The sequence below is a fragment of the Elephantulus edwardii genome, unplaced genomic scaffold, assembly GCF_000299155.1.
Source record: "Elephantulus edwardii isolate Elephantulus edwardi_28Jun2011 unplaced genomic scaffold, EleEdw1.0 scaffold00040, whole genome shotgun sequence".
NCBI classification, from domain to species: Eukaryota; Metazoa; Chordata; class Mammalia; order Macroscelidea; family Macroscelididae; genus Elephantulus; species Elephantulus edwardii.
The window spans coordinates 12,452,025-12,457,514 of record NW_006399790.1 but is presented as its reverse complement, the minus strand read 5'-3'; positions in this window follow the sequence as shown (position 1 = coordinate 12,457,514).

Genomic DNA, 5,490 nt, shown 5'->3' with positions numbered 1-5,490 from the left:
TACTTAAGAATTTTATTTCTCAATATTTTTACTCATTACTACTCATTGCCATGGAATTGGAATCACCTTATAGCTCACCTTCCTGAAGTTGTCCAGAGGCTTTAAATTGCACAGAAGGAGATGGCTCATCTTTCTCCCTTGGAGCCACTGGTGGACTCCAATCACCAAAGAAGTGCTACCTTTGGGTTAGCAGTGCAAACCTCCATGCACTAAAAAATCAAAGCTCTTGAATGTTTTAGGTAACTGTTACAAGATACATGGTTAAGGAACATGTAATCTAGTTGTATAACAAATAGAACATATAAATAGGAAATGTTTTGTCTATATAAAGTCTAATAGTGTTTTATAAGGGCGCTCTGGTGGCCTAGTGGCAAGAAGCTGTACTGCCATCTTGAAGGCACGTGGTTTGAGGCCACTGGCTGCTCTGAGGGAGAATGATGGACATTCTCCTCCCAATTGATTAACTGCCTCTGAAAAAACTCTCCAGAAGGTCAGCTGTTGTCCATTTCTGACCTGACGGTACACAACAGCAGTGTTTTATAAGTCAATAAATACAAATAGTTTTCTATGATGATTTGAAGACTACATAAAGGGCCAAGTTCTGTTCCAAGTGTCTGAGTAACACAGCTCTACATTTCTTATTATGTAAAGAAGTAGATAGCAGTTAGCCTAGATTGTAAGGTTGTTGAGATGACCAAATGAGATGTTGAATTTGAAAGACTTTGCAACACACATTTTGCTATATAAATGCAGAGTTATTACATACAGGACAACAAAAAAAGTTAGATTGAAGTTTGCCAAAAGGGTGATTCACGCTAAAATATGTAGTTGTTACCTGACATTGAGTTTATTCTTAACTCTTCTACAACATAGAAAACTACAGCCATCATAAATATTGAACTGTCAAAAGAAGTCTTCTCAATGACGTTAGTGTATGCACAGGGCTGAGATATGTCTGTCTGTATGTGTGTAGACAAAAAGAAAATATAAATAATGCTAAAATTACAAATAATGAGAAATGTCTAAGTAGTGGTAGGATCAATTTCAAGGACTATTGTTTATAGTTATAAGGTTTGTTTTTGTTGTGTGCTGTTGAGTTGGCAGCGACTGATAGCTGACCCTCCAGAGGTAATAAATCAACAGGGGAGGAGATTACCCATCCTTCTCCCACAGAGCATCTGGTGAGTTCAAACCACACGTCTTTGAGATTTTATCTCAGTTTCTTACCACCAGACCACCACAACTCCCTTGTTAAAAGGTCCACTTTGGCTTTATTTCAGTCAATTTAATCAGTATTCTAAAATGATCATTGGTTTTATTTGAGTAGTGATAGAGAAATTTACTAGATGACGCCTAAGAATAACATTATCATGTTCACAAGTATGTTGTTGTTGTTATATGCCGTCGAGTTGCCCGTGACTAAGAATGACCCTATGTTCAACAGCCCTAAACTCTGCCCTATCCTGTGCCAATCCCACCATCTCTGACACACCTGCCCCCATTACCCCAGTCACTGAGTCAGTTCACATCATACAGGGTCTTCCTCTCCTGCACTGTCCCTCCACCCTCCCAAGCATGACGTCCCTCTCCAAGGACTGGTCCATCCTTGCAACATGCCCAAAGTATGTCAGACGAAGCTTCAGAAGCTCCTTGTCCCCAAGGAGCAGTTTGGCTTCACCCTCTCCAGGACAAACCTGTTTGTTTTCCTAGCAGTCCATGGTATATTCAATACTCTTCTCCAACACCACAGCTCAAAGGCATTGATTCTCCTTCTATCATCTCTAGTCATTGTCTAGCTCTCTGAAGCATAGCAAGTGATTGCAAATACCATGGACTGTATCAGGCACACCTTAGTCTCCAGAGAGACACCATTGCACTTCAGTCTTTAGAGCGGTCTCTAACCGCAGACTTTCCCATCCCAATACGTCTTTTAATTTCCTGGCTGCTGGTGCCAAGAGTGTTGACTGTGGATCAAAGCAAACCAAAACTGTGAACAATCTCAATCTCTTCACCATCCATTATGGTGCCAATTGGCCCAGTGGTGAGAATCTTCGTTTTCTTGATATTGAGTCTCAATCCATACTGAAGACGGCAGTTCATGACCTCCCACAGCAAATGTTTCACGTCCTCTTCAGTTTCAGTAAGCAAGGTTGTGTCATACTTAAAATATATTCTACCACTTCTGAAACAAGAGAAGTTAGTGTGGATAGCTACCATTTTTGGTTTTTATGAAGGTTTTTGCAATGAAGAAATAATTGGTTGTAAAAAATTTTATCAGTTGATCTCCAACCCCATTTCTGTCAGTAAGGCCATGTTTATCAACTACTAGACCTTTTTCTTTGTTTCCAACTTTTGCCTTCTAGTTACTCATTACTATTAATGTGTTTAGATTACATGAGATAGTGTCAAAGGATATGTTTTATAAAACCTGGCAGCAGAACACAATGTAAGCAGTTCATTTCCCTTAATCTGAAATCAATACAGTAATTTACAAAGCAACAATTTCTTATGTATGAAAATATGGAGGCAATGATATTTTAGTAGTGATAACTCAAAGCATTAAAGGCAGGACATACTCAGTTTGCCAGCAATTTGAAAGCTAACAAATATCAGTATAAATTTTATCCAATAGATAAAGGATTATCTACTTCTTGTGTACTGTTGAGTTGGAACCATTACGCAAACTGATAAATGACCCCTGGTTGGTTTTCAAAGACAGTTAATTGCACAGGGGGAGATTGCCACATCCTTCTGCAGCTGGTAGATGCCAAATGTGTGCCTTCAGAATTGTAGCGTAGCTTCTTACCACTGTTGTTGTTGTTGTTGTTGTTATGTGCCGTCGAGTCGCTTGTGACTCATAGCGACCCTATGTATAACAGCCCTAAACTCCGCTCTGTCCTGTGCCGATCACACTGTCTCCAACACTCCCATCCCGATTACCCCAGTCACTGAATCAATCCACCTCATAGAGGGTCTTCCTTTCATGCGCCGTCCCTCCACCCTACCAAGCATGATGTCCCTCTCCAAGGACCTGTCTCTCCTTACAACATGTCCAACCAAAACTCCTTAAAGAGTAAGTAGAGGATAAAATTCTGTTTGAGCTAGTAGGATAGGAATAATTTTATTTATTTAATCAGGTATTCATTCTAGTTATTTATTACTTTGATTTTTAATAATAGTTGAAAATATACCTTTAATACCTAACCTTGAGAACAATAAGAATTCCTGAACACTTAATTGTGCTCATGTAAAATGTGTACTTGGACCAGGAAGCAGTCGTCAGAATAGAGCAAGGAAACATTGTATGGTTTTGAATCAGGAAAGGAGTGCCTCAGGAATATGTCCTGTCTCCATAACTTTTCAATCTATCTGCAGAAGAGATCATTCAGGATGCCGGGCTCTATGAGGAAGAATGTGGCATTAGAGTTGGAGGAAGAGTCATTAAACCTACGTTATGCAGATGATACAACTTTTCTTGTCAAAACTGAGGAGCATCTCAAGCATTTGCTGCAGAAAATCAAGGATTATAATGTAGTCTTCACTATAAATTGAAGCTCAACATCAAGAAGACAAAGATTCTTACCTCTGGGCCAAATGGCAGTACCATGATAGATGGAGAAGAGGTTGAGGTTGTTAACAGTTACAGCTTGCTCTGCTCCACAGTCAACACTCTTGGCACCAGCAGTCAGGAAATCAAAAGACAAATTGCGTTGGGAAAATCTGTGTTCAAGGACTGTTCCAGAGTACTAAAGAGCAACAATGTCAGTCTGGAGACTAAGGTACACCTGATCTAGGCTGTGGTCTTTGCAATAACTTGCTGTACACCAGAGAGCTAGACAGTGACTAAGGATTACAGAATAATTGATGGCTTTGAGTTGTGGTGCTGGAGAAGTGTTTTGAACATACCAAGTGCTGCCAAGAGAACAAATAAGGTTTATCCTGGAGAGGGTGAAATCAGGGTGCTCCTTGGAGGCAAGGATTTTGAAGCTCCATCTCCCATGCTTTGGACATGTGGCCAGGAGAGACCAGTCCCTGGAGAAGAACATCATATTTGGAAGGGTAGAAGGACAGCACAAGACAGGAATACCTCAAATGAGATGGATTGACACATTAGCTGGGGTAATGGGGATAGGTGTGTCAGAGACAGTGAGACTGGCTCAGGATAGTGCAAGGTTCAGAGCTTTCATACATGAATACAGGCAACTTATGGCACATAACAACAACAACAACACCAATCTTCAATATTTTAAACACAGATTCCCAAATATATAGCTTAATTTTGAAAGAAAATGTACTGTGAAATAATTTCATACATGAAAATGTAGGCTTTATAAAAAGTTCATGCATATTTTATATAAGGTAAAAAGACTTCAACTTTGTAAATTTGAAATAGGATCTATTGGTAGCCAGAATTATTTGCTTTAAAAAAATTTTTCTGTTAGCAATTCTACTTGGACATTCTTTTTCTAGTATAGCTAAGAACAAATTTCTGTTTGACTTAAAATGTTGACAGTTGAATCAGTGTCTCAATATTAAAATGAGTCCAACCAACTGCATTATTCACTGTTACAAAAGGACACTACTAAAGTACTATCTGAGGGGAAAGAACCACAGCTTTAAGAGGTACAATTTATGCCAAATTTTTTTTTATCCATACTTATTTGCTATGGAGAAAAATCACTTTAATTTCACTTGAAGTTTTTTCTACTTGAAAAAAATTTGCCAAATGTTAAAATCCAATGTTTTTCTTCACGCTCCTCTTCTTGTTCATGTTATTGTCGTGGTTGTTAACTGCTAAGCCGTTCAGCCCTAGACTCATGGTTGATAGAGATGGCACAAGATTGTGTGGCAATTTGTAACATAGGAGAGGCCAGGGAATATTAGGCTAAGTGAACTAACTCAGTCTCACAAGGAAAATACTGCATAACATCATTATTGTAAAAATAGAAGTATAACTGACCAAGACGTAAAGTTCAAAAGGGGAAGCAGGCAGCTGAAGGGCTGAGAGTAAGGATGGAAGGGAATCACTAGGATAACAGAGCATGATGAGCAGAGAGGGGTGCTGATGGAATTAGGAAAGCTCCAATGGGGACTTGAAGAAATGTGCTTCTGGTAGGCATAAATCAATGGTGATTAATTTTATAAAGCACAATGTACATGTGTGATCATTTGAAACACAATGTGAATTTAGGAATGTATGAAATGCAATGTATGTACACCATACACAACATATATGAACTTTGTATACAAATATAAAATAAAAATAAAGTGGGGAGGAAAAACAATGAATGGAAACAAAAATCCCAGGGAGAGTTGGAAGGACTATGATTACTCTGTATGTGTTGTAACTAATGTCATAAGACAAAATGTGTTTGAATGGAAAACCAATTAAATTTGTAAACATTTTTAAAAATTTTATTAATTTTAATGAACATTTACAGAGATTTTGGATTTCCATTCATTCATTGTTACACTTTTCTCCCTGCCCAG